The following is a 19,454-nucleotide window of genomic DNA, read 5'->3' as shown; positions in this document are numbered from 1 at the left end:
CTAATGTACCCAATCTCTGGCAATTGTATTTTCACAGCTGGACCCAAAAGTACTGTATATTGCTTTGTTGAATCGCTTTTCAACTAGCTTTCGTCTGTGCAACTTTGAACTGAATTCTACTCTGCAGGGCTGGTTGCAGAAGTAGTTAGTGGAATTCATTCCAGGGAAGTTCAAGATAATGCACTTGAGGGAATAGACTCTCAATGATAGATGTTATAAAGAATACTTCCAATACATCTTTGAAGGTAGCAAGAGTGATAGGTAAGGTGGTTAAAGAAGACACATGGGACTTGGCCAAGTGAAAAGGTTATGCTAGAGGTTATAAAGCAATTGTTAGGCAATATCTAAAGTATTGGGTGTGACCTGGTCATGACACTAAAGGAAGGAACTGTAGAATTTGCAGAGATACAGAGGAGATTCATTTAGATATGGGAGAAATGGAGTTATGAGGACTGGAGTTGTTGTCTTTTGCACACAAGAAGCTGAAGGGAGAATTAACTTAAGTGTGTTAAGTTATTGGAGGCAAGGTGGACTGAACAGGAACTATCTATTTCTTTTAGGAGAGAAAAAGATAACAAAGTGGCTGAGATTTAAATTCACTGATAGATGGATTAGGAGGGATTGAGGATTTTGTATACCCAACCTCTTAAAAATGTGCATCCAGAAATTATTGCCTGAAAGGAAAGCTCTCCCAACATTTAAATTCAGGAATTGCCACAACAAGCTAAGTTTTAGACTAAGATCTAAGTTATGGCATAAATATATTTTTGTCCAATTCTGCCCTCCCCACAACACTGCCTAGCAGTTATTTGAATATAGACAGGCAAAACAAGCTCCAGTGAGTGGTATGCTCAAAGGGTGCTTTTGTGTTCCCATATAACTACATTACCACCAAAGGTTCCTTGACTAGAGTTTTTTAAAACTATGTTCCTGATGGAAGCTTACTTAATGGAAAGAATAAAATGTCACACAGGATCATTGTCAAAGATCGGAAGTCACCTCCTATCCTCCTCTGCCCCACAGAGAAAATCCCTAGCTCACCCAACCTTTCCTCAAAAAACATACCCTCTTAGTCAGGCAGTAGAGAAACAGGCTCTTCAGTCCACCACGACCACACTGACAATCAATGAACGCGAGGGGTACCATTCCCATCCAGACTGTGGACAATGAGCTGCCAAGAAAATGGACGAGGCAGGTACATTGACAACATTTGAAAGGTACTTGAAAGAGTACATGGATAGGAGCAATTAGATGGATATGGACCAAGTATAGACAAATGGGGTTAACTTAGATAGAATCTTGTTCAGTATTAATCAGTTGGGCCTGTTTCTGTGCTCTATGGTTCACATTAATCCAATATTTATCTCATTTTTATTTATTCTACATGCATTTCTCTTTTGTAATATTACCAGCAGTTCTGAGCAATATTCCGAGTGGTCTAGACCTGGTGATAATTTGTCTACAAGAACGTCTACAGTAGCCTATTCTCAAGTCTTTCTTTGAGAATTAGTAGCAGGAATTGAAGGAAGGCATGACTGCCATCTCCTGTGTCCTTCACAGTGCTTGCATAGGGGAGAGCCATCATGTTCAGAATGGAAGCACAGTACACCACCCATTTCCATTTGTGAGTCAGGAAGTGAACCTTAAGTCACAAAGATACATGGCACGGAAGCATTCTCTTTAGCCTGCTGAATTCACACAAATCATAAATAACCCACCTTATATTCTCTCCTGATTCCCATCCTCTCCCCCTTGAATTCTGTCACACACCTGCCAACTAGAGGCAAATTACAGTGATCGATTAACATCAACATGCTTGTCTTTGGAGTGTTGGATGAAACTGGGACATCTGAAGGAGGATGTGCAATAATAGAAAAATCTACAACCCCCCCACCCCCACAGGCAACATCTGAACCCAGGTGTCTAGTGCTGTGGGGCAGTGCCTTTACTGGTTTGCCACCCCCACAGGCAACATCTGAACTCAGGTTTCTAGTGCTGTGGGGCAGTGCCTTTGCTAGTTTGCCACCCCCACAGGCAACATCTGAACCCAGGTTTCTAGTGCCGTGGGGCAGTGCCTTTGCTGGTTTGCCACTCAATCGAAGCTATTAAATAAAAGGTTTGTCAGTGGCACAGCCCCGGACACCTAAGCTTGATTCTGACCATCAGTGCAATCTGTGTTATGTTTGCAGATTCTCCCTGTGATTCTGTGGGTTTCATCTAGAATGATGTTTTCTCCAGAATGTTCCAGTTTCCTCTCATGTCCCAAAGGTATGCAGGCAGGTCGATTAACTGGCCACTATTCTAAAGAGGTCAAAATCTGTCTTCTCCAAACTTCACCTCACATGAACCTAACCATTCCCACTACTGCCTGTAAGGAGTTTGTACATTCCTCCAGTGACTATGTGGGTTTGCTTCGAATACTCCAGTTTCCTCTCACAGTCCTGTTGGTAGGTCAGCTGGTCATTGTAAATTGCCCTATCATTTTGCTAGGGTTAAATCAGGGGTTGCCGAGCATTGCAGCTCGAAAGGCCAGAAGGCCCTATTCTGCACTGTATCTCAATAAATAAATAGGGCAGCAAGATAGCATAGTGGTTAGCACCATCCTCTACAATACAGATGACCCAGGTTCAATTCCTACCTCTACCTGTAAGGAGTTTGTATGTTCTCCTTGTGACCGCATGGGTTTCCTCCAGGTGTTCCGGATTCCTCTGACCATCCAAAGCTGTACTGGTTGGTAGGTTATTTGGTCCTTGTAAATTGTCTCATGTTTAGGCTAGGATTAAATCAGGGGGCTCCAGGGCAGGGTGTCTCGATGGACTGGGAGGGTCTATTCCATGTTGTATCTCAATAAACAGTAAACAATAAACACAGTAGATTAGGACTATGGTGGTAACTGTACTACTTTACTTAAAAGTCTTTGACCTTTTATCAATGTAAAGCCATCTACAGTATGAAATAAATAAATAAATCAAGACGGGCCTGTATCACACCTTCTTTAGGGCTCAACACACTGCCAAGGTCAAGTTTAAACTTGACATACTTTCCAACATCTTGCAACATCTCTAATTATAATCACAGAAAGTAGTTTGGAGCCAGTGTGAGATGAAAAAAAAATTTATTCTGGTGGCAAATTGGCACCACACACATAAAGTAGCGGGGATTCATTGAGGGAGGAAAATAAATATGTACTCTAGAGGCAAATTGGTCCAACAAAGCCCAGCTCAGCCAATCCCAAAATGACTTCAACCAAGGAGTTGTGGTCAGGATCAAGTTCAGGTCTCTGCTACTGGGGGATGAGCCACTGACAAACCCTTTTTTTCAAATTGCTTTGTTTGAGTGGCACAACCAGTATTATTCAGATGCACCAAGTTTGACATCAATACTGTCGACTGCACTGCTTTTTTCTTGTTTGCTTGTTGGTCATGTTCCCAAGGTCAAATCTACTAGCCTTCCTGGAAGTGTTTACACAGTGAGTGATTGCCCACTAATTGAGTGCTGCAGTAAATATTCTATTCCTTGTTTGCAGTCACACATCAGTCAGTAATACAGTGAGCTGCTGCATTCAGAGGAAGAATTGCCTATCCTTAAACCATTGGTTAATGCCATAAGCATTGTCCCCAGTGAGAGCTTTGCAGGGTTTGCAGTTATATTTATAGTCAGACTAATGACTGAGTGGCAGATTTTTAAAAATGCGTAGTTTTCCTTAGGAACTGCTTACTGATGAATAATTCATTCTGTTTGCACTGATTCCTGGAGCCAGCCTTCCTTTTCCATTGATTATGATTGTATGACTACATGCACTCTTTAAATATCCCAGCTGGGAGAAGAGAGGCTGCTCTTTACTGCCCAGTGGTGCATTTTGCTTCAGGCAGAAACATGAGCTTCCCATCCAACTGCTTGGTATTTCTAGCTGTCTCAATAGATCCTGTCTCATGGAAATATAGGCCTGGGATTTGATGTGAACTCTCTCTAAGCTAGAAAGTTCATGCAAGATGGGGGGGGGGGGGGGGCGGAGGGTTGGTTGAAAATTAGTAACTGGTAAATCTCATGATTTTGGGAATGTTGTAAGAGATTTTGCCTGACCTTTGTGAATCCTTGTCATTAAACGTCAAACCTGCCCAAATGATTTGAGTAAGACACTGACAATCACACTTCAGTGGGCTGTGCAAGTAGCAATTAGAATGAATCAATCTGCTGGTACAGAAGTAGTAGTTACATCCAATCTGATCCTTTCGAACAAGGAAGTAAAATAACTGAAGGCAGAGTCACATAATGTAAATACAAAGAACTGCAGATAAGAGAAAGGTGAGGAAGAACTGTTTGGACAATTCACCTCACATGGCCTGGCAAATGGGATTGCTAGCTCTGCAGCCAGGGAACAAGAGTGGGCAGTCAGGGGACATTGCCCTATAGCCAGTGGAAGTAGTTTCGGAAGCAGCAAGCATCGTTTGGCTACCAGTTGGCACTGACCACTGCTGGCCTTCCCCCAACACTTATCACTTGCTCCAGTCTGATTCCCCGTAAATTCAAACATCCAACTGCTCCTTTGGTCTGACACTGATCCTCTCCCATATTTTCTGCAAGATGCCTGGTAGGTTTTCGTGCAGAATTATGTCGAACAGGCTTCCAGTGTCTACTTTGTTTCTAAGACCCAGAAAGTTTGACATTTTATAACAAACACCACATTATTATCCCCACTTCGGTGTGGTACATTTCACTGCTTCTGATCTTGAGCTGATTTCCTCCTTTTACCCAGAGTTTGCACATCTTTATCAATGTACATATTGCAATTGCTTCTGACAACCCTGCAGCACCTCAATTGAATGATGTTTTCATTAGACTTAATATAACCTTCATCAATATCTAGTCCAGGCATTGCTGATCTTCATCCTAAGATATCAAGTGCACTGTCCTTGATTATTTTGTATAATAATTGGATTTATTTTCCCTTGTGAACATTTGTAGGAATGAATAGCCAAGTAATTCTACTGCTTTGTCTTAAATCTCAATTATTCCTCCACTTTTATCTTTGAATGATTTGAATGTCTCCCTAACCCCTCATTTGCAATGTGAGACTGAGAAATGTTCATTAAGGCGGTAAATGTTCCTTGGTATATTCTTTCATGAAAAGCATTTCAAACACTTCTTAACATTTTACTTTAATGTTTTACTGTTTCTCACTTGTTTTGTGTGGCAGGCATAATCTGCTGCTAAAATAGTGACAAGGGTAATGGAGCTTACTGTAGATTTTGTATAAATGGTACGTCATCTGTAGGCGAGGAACAGACACAAGGTTAACTGCAAATATCCAAAAGGTGCTGCCTAATTTTGCCACTGCACCATTAGCTTCCTGAAAGTGTTGATGTAGCTGTCATCACCCTTAATAAAATGAATAAATAAGTAGCTAAACTAACTGGGCCCAGAATATTGTCACTCTAACGACTCAAACATTCTTATTATTTTACTTATGCACAAGGAGAACAGCATGGACGCCGTCACCACACTGTTCTGAAATCTGAACAGAAGACTGCAATACTTACACAGAATTGGCTTATCAGTTATGAATATTGATCATTGTAAATTGTATATTTTTGAATTCATAAAATCAATCGCCATTAGAATAGAGGTGTTAAAGTCAATCAAAACTTCAACTGGACAGTCGGGGATATTTTGAAGTTAGACAATAGAGCCTTAGTTTTTTAGATATGTTTCACATCCTTCTGTTATCTTGTCTGTCTCTGGCACCTTTCAATGTGTAACATTGAAAGTTGAGTCTCACTACAGACGCCTCTCTCATCTGGCTTGAGTATACATTGTTGCAGTCAACCCAGCCTATTTCATCAGTAGTAAGCAGAGGAGTCTCTGGTGGTCTTGCTTCGATAGTGGGAGTTGCTGCAACTGTCTCAGGCCATCCTTGCTTTAACATTTGCTTACTGCAACTTCCACATTCCCTCCTCTTTGTCCCGTAGAGGACAACACAAATCCTACAGAATTTCAATTGCACAGTCTCTGAAGCTCTATGACAGTTTCATCAGGGTGAGTGTGCTGTTGATATCAGGGATGTATGTGCAACACACCTGGCACAAGTACCACCTCTCTTAGACAATAGAAAGTCAAGTGCAAGTCAATTTTGGGGGCCACATTGTGGATTGCCTGCATTTTGGCAGTAATGTCATGTAGTGCTAAGGCTATGTTAGTAGCCAGTTTCTCCAGCAGTGTTGAGGCAGTGTTAACGCTTTTCATGAGCCATTTTGGCAGGTTCCCAGAGCAGGAACGCTACAATACAGAGACATTCAGTCTCCATAGTCCTTTGAGGCAACCCCACATTAGGATGTAGAAGGAGCATGGGCAGGCGGTACATCTATGGTATTACGCAGGCCCAGCAGAATTACCCCTCCATGGTTTTAGTTGAGACTAAAACTCCCAATATAGAAAGGGTAACTTGGCAGCCAGTGATATCCACATAGCTGGTAAGTACCTTTAATGTGATTCAGAGGGTATAGACATTGTAGTTACTGTTACCTGAGCCTAGTCCTGTCCCTTGAAGATTACAATAACACACTTCACCTCCATCCCCATATAGCAACTTCAGAGCAGGGTGGGGGGTGTTATTCAATCATTGTAACTCCTTATAGTTATAATTTTGTTATTAAAAGCATAACACAGAATCAAATTCACTAGGATCCAGGAGTATAAATGTATTGGCAATCTACGTTCTGAATGTACAGACATTCTCCAGAGCACACCCAACAACCTGGCCAATTAGTATGTGACACATAGTCATTACTAAGGTGAAGAAAAACATTAGGATTGGTCGTGTCTTGGGATACTTCTGCATTTAGGCAGAAAGTAGATGTCCAGATTACCCAAAACTTGTAATGCATAGTCATTACTTAATGGTGGTGGCAACTAGCAAAGATCAAGAGTTCAGTCCATTAGTCCTTATCATTATGGTTCTTCCAGACACCTGCTTCCAGGTCCAGCGGCACTGCTAGCTCAACATGCAAGGCATATATCCACAATGGCTTTACAAGGACCTTTAAAGCGGTGTATGTGGTCAGCAACACTTGGAATGGATTTTCCCACAGGCAGTTCTTTCATCAGTAGACTCTTACCAATACGCAAACTCCTGACTGGTAGATCTGACACTCTGCAGCCAGCATGATCTTCTGGGCTTAAAGTACCTGTTAATGAGAACCTTTAAGAGCTTTTGTTAATGCTATACAATAACGCAACATGCCTTTGCTAATAATATGGATGTCCATCTGTTTAATTAAAAGGGTGGGGCAACTGGCTGGCGCATTGCACATCCCAAACTATCTCATGCGGAGATAGGCCTGATACGTAATTTGGAGCACAGAGCATTGTCATTGGGGCCAGTGGAATTGCCTTCGGCCACTTTATCTCAGTGTCATTGTGCAATTTAGCTAACCTGTTTTTCAGAGCCCTGTTCTGTCCCTCAGATTGACGGTGGTAAGGGCATGTGAAATACAAGGCCTTTGTTAATTTCTATATAACTTTACCCGTAAAGTGAGGACTATTATCACAAGATTTTTCTCAGGAATCCCAAACCTAGAATTAAATTCTTAGAATAAAATTTAGCAACAGTTATAGCACAACTTCTCTGAGTTTGATGAGCCATGTCGATAACAACACAATAACGGGTGCATAATCACAACCCATACATATAGGTAACCGCATAAAGCCCATTTGGAGATGCACAGATAACCTCCTGCGGGAGGGCCCAGTGGCTGGCAGCAGATACCAGCACTATCTTTTGGGATTATGTCTCTGGCAAATCATACAGTTGCTGCTCTTTTTCTTGCGATGGTGGAGAATCCCTCATTTTCGATTATCCCCTCACCCTTCATGATTTTGCACAGTGAGCTTCAGTTCATAAATTGCTTTCAGCCTCTGATGATCACACTGTAATTAAACTAGTTCATCAAAAGAATTTGGTAAGTATTGGCAGCCTGATCACACTGGAGTGTTACGTGGCCAAAAATATCTGCTGTTGCTGCCTTAGCAAATGAGTCAGCTCATTTGATCCCTCTAGTTTCTTCATCATTCCCATTTGTTTGAGCCACATAATTATAACAGCAATTGTAGTAAGTAATTGAAAAGCAAGAAAAGATTCAGAGTTAGTTCACCGTGTTTTATCAGAGTTCTGAGAGGTGAGAAACCCGCGTAGTTTCCTTAATTTTCCATTGTCATGTGCTACTCCAAAGGCATAATGAGATTCAGTGCCCCTGATGCAAGGGTGCAGGCTTTTGTTAAGGCAAAAAGGGTTAGCTGCTTGAAGAAATAATTTAAAGTAAACTGCAGAGTATATGGTGATGGTGAAGAGGGAGGCAAAAACTGCTATTAAAGTTGCCTTGGTACCAAGGGCACCTTTGAGCCCAGTGGCGAGCGAGGCTGTCTGCAGACAAAACATGCCCCTCATGGACAACCCCATGTTAACCTGCATCACGTGCGCTGTCCCATTTCCATCTTTTTTGGATCAAAGAACTGTAAAACCCACTGAGAATTTGTTTCACATTTAGAATAGTTTTATCTAAACAACTACATTGTTCAAAACAAAAATTACCAGTCACAAGCACGTAATGTTAAGCAGGCAGGAACTGTCACTTAGCATGGGCCTTGTTGTAACCATGCCTGGTAAAGGCAGTGGTACAGCGACCAGATCATCCTCAGCTGCTAGTGCCTCTTTTTAAACACTGAGGTGGACACTAATCTTTTGGCTGTATTTTTCTGTGTCTTTTCCTCCTTTAACTTTTGCTGACTTACCCTGCGTTTTACAGGGTTCATTCAAACGGTTTGCATTTCACATCTTCATTAAACAAACACAGGCCACTCTGCAGTCTTCTTACATCTTCCGTTCTCTAACAACATCTGTAGACACTCACTTATTCCACCATACAATATAATTCTCAATATATATAATGCTTTCTGGTCCATAATGTATAAACATGTACACTACTGGAGTTCTTTATACACGTGTACACACACGCGCGAGCGTACAATGACACACTTTTTGCAATTCTTTTTTTTAAAACCACTTACCAAATTTTCCTGCGCTTCATGTGGGACCATAGCAACACCTTATGCAGTCTCCAACCCAGACCATGGCAAAAACTTGGGGTGGGCTCCAACCCAGACCAGGGCAACACCTCATGTGGGCTCCAACCCAGACCAGGGCAACACCTCATGTGGGCTCCAACCCAGACAATGGCAACACCTCATGTGGGCTCCAACCCAGACCATGGCAACACCTCATGTGGGCTCCAACCCAGACCATGGCAACACCTTAATGTGGGCTCCAACCCAGACCATGGCAACACCACATGTGGGCTCCAACCCAGACCAGGGCAACACCTCATGTGGGCTCCAACCCAGACAATGGCAACACCTCATGTGGGCTCCAGCCCAGACCAGGGCAACACCTCATGTGGGCTCCAACCCAGACCATGGCAACACCTCATGTGGGCTCCAGCCCGGACCGGGGCAACACCTCATGTGGGCTCCAACCTAGACCAGGGCAACACCTTAATGTGGGCTCCAACCCAGACCATGGCAACACCTCATGTGGGCTCCAACCTAGACCAGGGCAACACCTTAATGTGGGCTCCAACCCAGACCATGGCAACACCTCATGCAGGCTCCAACCCAGACCAGGGCAACACCTCATGTGGGCTCCAACCCAGACCATGGCAACACCTCATGTGGGCTCCAATCCAGACCATGGCAACACCTCATGTGGGCTCCAACCTAGACCAGGGCAACACCTTAATGTGGGCTCCAACCCAGACCATGGCAACACCTCATGTGGGCTCCAACCTAGACCAGGGCAACATCTTAATGTGGGCTCCAACCCAGACCATGGCAACACCTCATGTGGGCTCCAACCCAGACCAGGGCAACACCTCATGTGGGCTCCAACCCAGACCATGGCAACACCTCATGTGGGCTCCAACCTAGACCAGGGCAACATCTTAATGTGGGCTCCAACCCAGACCATGGCAACACCTCATGTGGGCTCCAACCCAGACCATGGCAACACCTCATGCAGGCTCCAACCCAGACCAGGGCAACACCTCATGTGGGCTCCAACCCAGACCATGGCAACACCTCATGTGGGCTCCAACCTAGACCATGGCAACACCTCATGTGGGCTCCAACCCAGACCAGGGCAACACCTCATGTGGGCTCCAACCAAGACCATGGCAACACCTCATGTGGGCTCCAACCCAGACCAGGGCAACACCTCATGTGGGCTCCAACCCAGACCATGGCAACACCTCATGTGGGCTCCAACCCAGACCAGGGCAACACCTCATGTGGGCTCCAACCCAGACCATGGCAACACCTCATGTGGGCTCCAACCCAGACCATGGCAACACCTCATGTGGGCTCCAACCCAGACCATGGCAACACCTCATGTGGGCTCCAACCCAGACCATGGCAACACCTCATGTGGGCTCCAACCCAGACCATGGCAACACCTCATGTGGGCTCCAACCCAGACCATGGCAACACCTCATGCGGGCTCTAGACCAGACCAGGGCAACACCTCATGTGGGCTCCAACACAGACCAGGGCAACACCTCATGTGGGCTCCAACCCAGACCAGGGCAACACCTCATGTGGGCTCCAACCCAGACCATGGCAACACCTCATGCAGGTTCCAACCCAGACCAGGGCAACACCTCATGCAGGTTCCAACCCAGACCAGGGCAACACCTCATGCGGGCTCTAGCCCAGACCAGGGCAACACCTCATGTGGGCTCCAACACAGACCAGGGCAACACCTCATGTGGGCTCCAACCCAGACCATGGCAACACCTCATGTGGGCTCCAACCCAGACCATGGCAACACCTCATGCAGGTTCCAACCCAGACCATGGCAACACCTCATGTGGGCTCTAGCCCAGACCAGGGCAACACCTCATGTGGGCTCTAGCCCAGACCAGGGCAACACCTCATGTGGGCTCCAACACAGACCAGGGCAACACCTCATGTGGGCTCCAACCCAGACCAGGGCAACACCTCATGTGGGCTCTAGCCCAGACCATGGCAACACCTCATGTGGGCTCCAACCCAGACCAGGGCAACACCTCATGTGGGCTCCAACCCAGACCATGGCAACACCTCATGTGGGCTTCAACCCAGACCAGGGCAACACCTCATGTGGGCTCCAGCCTGGACCATGGCAACACCTCATGTGGGCTCCAACCCAGACCAGGGCAACACCTCATGTGGGCTCCAACCCAGACCATGGCAACACCTCATGTGGGCTCCAACCCAGACCAGGGCAACACCTTATGCAGGCTCCAACCCAGACCAGGGCAACACCTCATGCGGGCTCTAGCCCAGACCAGGGCAACACCTCATGTGGGCTCCAACACAGACCAGGGCAACACCTCATGTGGGCTCCAACCCAGACCAGGGCAACACCTCATGTGGGCTCTAGCCCAGACCATGGCAACACCTCATGTGGGCTCCAATCCAGACCCGTGCAACACCTCATGTGGGCTCCAACCCAGACCATGGCAACACCTCATGTGGGCTCTAGCCCAGACCATGGCAACACCTCATGTGGGCTCCAATCCAGACCAGGGCAACACCTCATGTGGGCTCCAACCCAGACCAGAGAAACACCTCATGTGGGCTCCAACCCAGACCATGGCAACACCTCATGTGGGCTCCAATCCAGACCCGTGCAACACCTCATGTAGGCTCCAGCCCAGACCAGGGCAACACCTCATGTGGGCTCTAGCCCAGACCATGGCAACACCTCATGTGGGCTCCAATCCAGACCAGGGCAACACCTCATGTGGGCTCCAACCCAGACCAGAGAAACACCTCATGTGGGCTCCAACCCAGACCATGGCAACACCTCATGTGGGCTCCAATCCAGACCCGTGCAACACCTCATGTAGGCTCCAGCCCAGACCAGGGCAACACCTCATGTGGGCTCTAGCCCAGACCATGGCAACACCTCATGTGGGCTCCAATCCAGACCAGGGCAACACCTCATGTGGGCTCCAACCCAGACCAGAGAAACACCTCATGTGGGCTCCAGCCCGGACCATGGCAACACCTCATGCGGGCTCCAACCTAGACCAGGGCAACACCTCATGTGGGCTCCAACCCAGACCAGAGAAACACCTCATGTGGGCTCCAGCCCGGACCATGGCAACACCTCATGTGGGCTCCAACCCAGACCAGAGAAACACCTCATGTGGGCTCCAACCCAGACCAGGGCAACACCTCATGTGGGCTCCAACCCAGACCATGGCAACACCTCATGCGGGCTCCAACCCAGACCATGGCAACACCTCATGTGGGCTCCAACCCAGACCATGGCAACACCTCATGTGGGCTCCAGCCCGGACCGGGGCAACACCTCATGTGGGCTCTAGCCCAGACCATGGCAACACCTCATGTGGGCTCCAACCCAGACCAGGGCAACACTTCATGTGGGCTCCAGCCTGGACCAGAGAAACACCTCATGCGGGCTCCAACCCAGACCAGGGCAACACCTCATGTGGGCTCCAACCTAGACCAGAGAAACACCTCATGTGGGCTCCAACCCAGACCATGGCAACACCTCATGTGGGCTCCAACCCAGACCAGGGCAACACCTCATGTGGGCTCCAGCCAGGACCAGAGAAACACCTCATGTGGGCTCCAACCCAGACCAGGGCAACACCTCATTCAGGTTCCAACCCAGACCATGGCAACACCTCATGTGGGCTCCAACCCAGACCATGGCAACACCTCATGTGGGCTCCAACCCAGACCAGGGCAACACCTCATGCAGGTTCCAACCCAGACCAGGGCAACACCTCATGTGGGCTCCAACCCAGACCATGGCAACACCTCATGTGGGCTCTAGCCCAGACCAGGGCAACACCTCATGTGGGCTCCAACACAGACCAGGGCAACACCTCATGTGGGCTCCAACCCAGACCAGGGCAACACCTCATGTGGGCTCCAGCCCAGACCAGGGCAACACCTCATATGGGCTCCAGCCCAGACCAGGGCAACACCTCATGTGGGCTCCAACCCAGACCAGGGCAACACCTCATGTGGGCTCCAACACAGACCAGGGCAACACCTCATGTGGGCTCCAACCCAGACCAGGGCAACACCTCATGTGGGCTCCAACCCGGACCAGGGCAACACCTCATGTGGGCTCCAGCCCAGACCAGGGCAACACCTCATGTGGGCTCCAGCCCAGACCAGGGCAACACCTCATGTGGGCTCCAACCCAGACCAGGGCAACACCTCATGTGGGCTCCAACACAGACCAGGGCAACACCTCATGTGGGCTCCAACCCAGACCAGGGCAACACCTCATGTGGGCTCCAACCCAGACCAGGGCAACACCTCATGTGGGCTCCAACACAGACCAGGGCAACACCTCATGTGGGCTCCAACCCATACGACAGCACTTTGTGCAGGCTCCAACCCAGACCTTGTCAAGCTTGTCTTTTTTAGTGCTTCAGATTTCCTAGGCTGGTGATTAAGGTGACGTACACTGACTACTCCATACGGGAAGAGATTTGTGTTCTAGCAACTGACTCAGTAGTGTAGCAGTGGTCTACTGTGTTTTGACCACTAGTAAAACAGGTTACAGGCTGGTAATAATTGGGCACGTCTTCCCAAGACCACATTTTTCCAAGTTGGGCCATTGGACTGTACTCCCACTACCTTCATACAGACACAGCCTTAAAATCAAGTCTCCAGAGATCAAGACAACTAAGAGATGGTTCAGGGAGGCAGAGGGAGGTTACAGGATTCAGTGTCAATGCACTGGCTCGTGTTCAAAAACTCTTCTGAGGACCTGCATGATTACACCTGGGTCATAACAGACTTTACTAAAGCAGGTGTGGATGAATGTGTTCCCACAAAATCGTTCAGGGTTTACCCCAGTCAGAAGCCCTGGAGGAACCATGAAATCTGAAACCTGCTGAGAGCCTGATCAAAGGCATTCAAGTCTGGAGATTAAGAAGCTACAAGAGGTATAGGTATAATCACTGGAAAGCCTTCTCACGAGTGAAGTGGAAATTGGAATCGACAAGGGATGCTTGTCAGCTGTGGCAGAGTTTGAATGCGATAACCTCCTACAAAGTTAAATCGTGTGGCATAAGGGACAGCAGAGCTTCACTTCCAGATGAGCTCAGTGCTTTCTATGCTCGCTTTGACCACCAGAACAGGGAGGAACCATTGCGCCTCCCATGTCTCCCGATGATCCTTTGGCCTCAGCATCTGAAGATGACTTACAGGCTCTCTGCAAGAGAGTGGATCCAAAGTCTCCAGTCTGGATGAAGTACCTGGCTAGATACTGAAGATCTGTGCTGACCAACTGTTTGTTGTGTTCATGGATATCTTCAACCTTGTGCTTCGGTGATGTGTGGCACCCACCTGCTTCAAGCAGTCTTCAATCATACTGATGCCCAAGAAGGGTGTGGAGACTTGCTTCAATGACTATCACCCAGTGGCACTTACATCCACAGTGACAAAGTGTTTTGAGAGGCTGGTGTTGAAGCATATCAGTTCCTGTCTGAGTGATGACTTGGACCTGCTCCAATCTGCCTACTGGAGCCACAGGTCCACAACAGATGCCATCTCATTGGCTCTTCACACAACCTTGGAACATCTGGACAGCAGAGATGCATACATCAGCATGCTCTTTATTGATTACTGATCAGCATTTAATACCATCACCCCCTCTAAACTAATCAGTAAACTCCAAGACCTGGGCCTCGATACCCCCTTGTGAAATTGGATCTTGGATTTCCTCACAGTTTGAATTGAATTGGCAAAATATCTCCTCCACAATCTCCATAAGCTCAGGAGAGCCACAGGGACATGTGCTTAGCCCCCTGCTCTGCTCACTTTACACTTATGACCTTTATACTTTAAACCTAAGTTTGCTGATGACGCCACTGTTGTGCGCTGATCAAAAGGGGTGATGAATCAACATACAAGAGGGAGATTGAAAGCTTGGCTGAGTGGCGTTATAACAACAACCTCTCACTCAATGTCAGTAAGACCAAGGAACTGATTGTAGACTTCAGGAGAGGGAAACCGGAGATCCATGAGCCAGTAATCATTGGAGGATCAGAGGTGGAGAGGGTCAGTAACTTTTAAATTCCTTGGTGTCAATATCTCAGAGGATCTGTCCTGGAACAATCACATAAGTATAATTGCAAAGGAAGCACAACAGCACCTCTACTTCCTCAGGAGTCTATGGAGATTTGGTATGTTATCAAAAACCTTGGCAGATTTCTATAGAGGGGTGGTAGAAATTATGTTGAGAAAATCCTACAAAAGGTAGTGGATTCGGCCCAGTACATCATGGGTAAAGCCTTCCCAACTATTGAGCGCATCTACATGAAACGTTGCCATTGAAAAGCATAATCGATCATCAAAGATTGTAATTACCCAGGCTATGCTCTTTTCTCATTGCTGCCATCAGGTAGAGGGTACAAGTGCCTCAGGACTTGCTCCACCAGGTTCAAGAACAGTTACTACTGCTCAACCATCAGGCTCTTGAACAATAAAGGATAACTATATTTGTTTTATTTCTGGTGTTTCCGCAAGTGATGGTCTTACTTTAAGGACTTTTTATCTTGTTATTTCATGCTCTCATCATTTATTTATTGCTATTTACCAGAATATTCCCATTGCACAGTTTGCTGTTCATTGATCCTGTTTAGTTACTGTTCTACAGATTTGCTGAGTATGCCCAGAGAAAAAGAATCTCAGGGTTGCATGTGGTGATATGTACTCTGATAATAAATTTTACTTTGAACTTTGAAATAGTGTTAGTTTCTTGTGCAGTGATTCATGTCACTGATAGTTGGCAAGAAATAAACAGTAAGACAATTCAGAATTGTTTTGACATTGCGGTTTCAAGTGCTGAGACTTGGAGATGCCAGAACTGGCCAGGTGTGAAAATGAAACAATTTCACTACTTCAACAAGTTTGGAAGTATGAAGATTTGTAAGTATTGACAATCACCTTGAATGTTACAGTGGAAATGAAGACTTGCTAATGGAATTGTAACCCTCAAGTTTGGCCAGCGGCATTAGTCTAGGGGAAGATAGTCTACAGCCCTGCCAAACTTGTGAAATCTCGTTTGTGTGGATTCTGTGTGACGTGTTACCCTATTACAAATCAGCACCACCAAACGTTAGACAGTACACCATGAGCAATTAAATGATTGAGCTTTATAATTCTTATAGGGTTAGTAAAGAAAACAAAAAGAAAAAGGGCCCATTTTAATGAAACAGTCTAATGAGAAATGTTGGAGCTCATGGTTTTCCTGTCTGTCAGTTCTCCATTGTTTTCCCCCAGGCGCCATCTACTCCCGGCCCCATTTCAACTCCACTCAGTCCTGCAGTCTCTGTTCTGGCATCTTCTCTCTCCATCTTCCATCAAAAAAAGACCACAAATTCCTTTCTCTGGCACACAAGAAAGAAAAGACACATTGGATGGTGCACATTCCAAAGCCCTCATTATCTCTAGTCATAACCCAAAAGCTGCAGCTACAGAGAAAGAAACCATTACATTAGCAGTGAAACCTTTCCCAGGGTGTTACAAAATCATCAAAGGTATTGTATGAAGGCAGTCCATTATCTGCACTTGGTGTCTGTTAGTTTACAGTTAAAAGAAAGCAACACGGATGAATTCCTCCATCGACAAGTGTTAGGAACTTCGTTATTCAGTTTGTCTTTTTTATACCTTTCTAACTATTGCCATGAAACTTCGGCTAATTGGGCCAGCCGCCTAATTGAGCCAAAATGTACTAGTCCAAAAGCATACCACTATAGTTGAAGAGCAATCCATCCATCAGGAAGGTTTAACTTTTGTGTGTGGGATCATATCTTCATATTTCTTGAAGATAATGAATTGTTTTTTTTTACAGATTCTTTATCTTTGATATTTTTCTTGGAATGTTTGATTTGTCTTTCAGTGCCTAATTTGACATTGCATTCAACTTCTTTAATTAATCAACTTGATCATCATTGCGCTTGATAGGTCCCATTGTTGAGGAGATTCCTTTAGCAGTTGTCTAGTATGTTCAGATCTCATGTCCCTTTCCCTTCATGGAACAGATCTGATAAAAAAAAGAATGTTTCTCTGCAAAATAAGCAGAGAAGGTTACCTTGTAAAAATTAGAGAGATGTCCCCAAAAGTAGAGGCAACAAGATGGAGAAATATGATCTGAGAAGACAAGAAAGAATGTGGCAGTATTGTCATAGAAATTCAGTAGTACAAACAGCTGAAATACAATGAATGAGCAGAATGCAAAAATAAAGTAGCCCATGAATATAGGCTGAGGAATTTCACACTTAAGGGTCCCTGAATTGCACAATCATATCTCCAAGAGAAGTATGTCTTCAGAAACTGAGATGATAGTTGTTAGAAAAGGGAAAAGATTCAGAACATTTGCTAGGATTTTGTACGTGGGAATGGAAGGGCTAAGGGATACAGTTTGAAACTGAAGATAGTAGCTGGAAGTATAAGTGGAAGGATAATGATTAATGTATAGAATTAGCCTTGGTACTGTGGTGACTTTGCTGTATAGAAACTATGAAGGTTTCAGAGAGCATGTAATGCAATTTATCATAAGATAAAAGATAAAAAGATTATGAGGGAAACTAAAGATGGTCTGACTTAATCCACTATGAACAAAAGAAGCAGAAAGAAAACTATTAGAGATCAAAGTAGATTGAATGGGGAGTGGCTGTTTTCTTTGGGTGAACAATTAATGGTCAAAAGTCATCAACTGAACAAACTGGTGGAATGAATAGAAACTGGAATAAACATAAGTTTTGAGTTCTTGAGATAAGACCAAAAGACCACAAAGTATAGGAGCAGAATTAGGCAATTTGGCCATCAATTCTGCTCCACCATTTCATCATGGCTGGTCTAATTTTCCTCTCAGCCCCAATCTCCTGCTTTCTCTCTGTGTCCCTTTATGCCCTGACCAATCAATCTATCAAACCTCTGCCATAAATATACATAAAGACTTGGCTTCCACAGCTGCCTGTGGCAACAAATTCCACACATTCACCACTCCATGGCTAAAGGAATTCCTTCTCATCTCAGTTCAAGAAGGATATCCCTCTATTCTGAAGCTATGTCATAGACTCTCCCTTCATGGGAAACACCCTCTCCACATCCACTCTATCAAGACCTTTCACCATTCGATAGGCTTCAATGAGGTCCCCCCTCATTCTTCTGAATTCTAGTGAACACAGGCCCAGAGCCATCAAACACTCTTCGTAAGATAGGCCATTCAATCCTGGAATCATTTCCATGAACCTCTCCAGTTTCAGCACATCCTTTGGAAGTTAAGGGGCCCAAAGCTGAACACAATATTCCAAGTGAGGCCTCGCCTGAGCTTTATAAAGACTTAATATTACATCCTTACTTTTATATTCTAGTCCTCTTGAAATGAATGCTAAGAACCTTCTCTCTAGTAATGGTAAATTCACACACTTCATGACCCCTGAAACGTGGAACTTACACCACACTGCTAATGTCTTCCACAGTGAAGACTGATGCAAAACACTTACTTAGTTTTATCCGTCACTTCCTTGTCCCCCATTATTACCTCTCCAGGATTGTTTCCCAGCAGTCTGAAATCCACTCTCACTTCGCTTTTTCACTTTGTGTATCTGAAGGAACTTTTGGTATCCTCTTTAACTATATCATGTGCCTTCTGAATTGCTTTCTGAAGTTCTGGCCATTGCTGCTCTGACACCATCCCTACCGTTGTTCTTTTCCAATCAATTCTGGCTAGCTCCTCTCTCGAGCCTCTGTAATACTGATACATATGTCTTTAGCTTCTCCTTCTCAAAATTCAGGATGCATTTGATCATACTTTCTCCTGAGGGTTTTTTACCTTAAGCTCTCTAATCAATTTCTGTTCATTGCACAACACCCAAACCAGAATAGCTGATCCCCTAGTGAGCTCCATCATGAGCTGCTCTAAAAAGTCATCTTTTAGGCACTCCAGAAATTCCCCTCCTGGAATCAAGAACAAATTTGATTTTCCCAATCTACCTGCATATTGAAACCCCCCCATGATAATTGTATTATTGCCCTTTTGTCATGAATTTTCTATCTACTATTTTAAATTGTAGACCAAAACTTTAGTGCTCTTTGGGGGTCTGTATTCAACACCCATCAAGGTCTTTTTACCCTCATAGTTCCTTAGCTCAATCCACAATGATTCAATGCATCCATACCTATGCCACCTCTTTCTAATGATTTGATCTCATTTTATACCAATGAAGTAACATTGCCACCCCTGCCTTCTTGCCTGTCCTTTTGATACAGCATGTGTCCTTGGACTTTGAGCTCTCGACTATAATCTTCTTTCAGCCATGATTCAGTGATGCCTACAACATCACATGCCAATCTGCAACTCT

At 45.5% G+C, this 19,454-nt stretch overlaps 1 protein-coding gene across 8 annotated transcripts in view; it reads left to right on the top strand.

Annotated features, from left to right (window-relative positions):
• Positions 1 to 19,454, top strand: part of LOC140737271 (BMP/retinoic acid-inducible neural-specific protein 3-like) — a 218,345-nt gene that overhangs the window by 183,832 nt on the left and 15,059 nt on the right. The window lies entirely within an intron of this gene.

This window comes from Hemitrygon akajei, chromosome 12 (assembly GCF_048418815.1).
Source record: "Hemitrygon akajei chromosome 12, sHemAka1.3, whole genome shotgun sequence".
NCBI lineage: Eukaryota > Metazoa > Chordata > Chondrichthyes > Myliobatiformes > Dasyatidae > Hemitrygon > Hemitrygon akajei.
The sequence above is the reverse complement of the archived record's forward strand: the minus strand, read 5'-3'. Positions and strand labels throughout refer to the sequence as shown.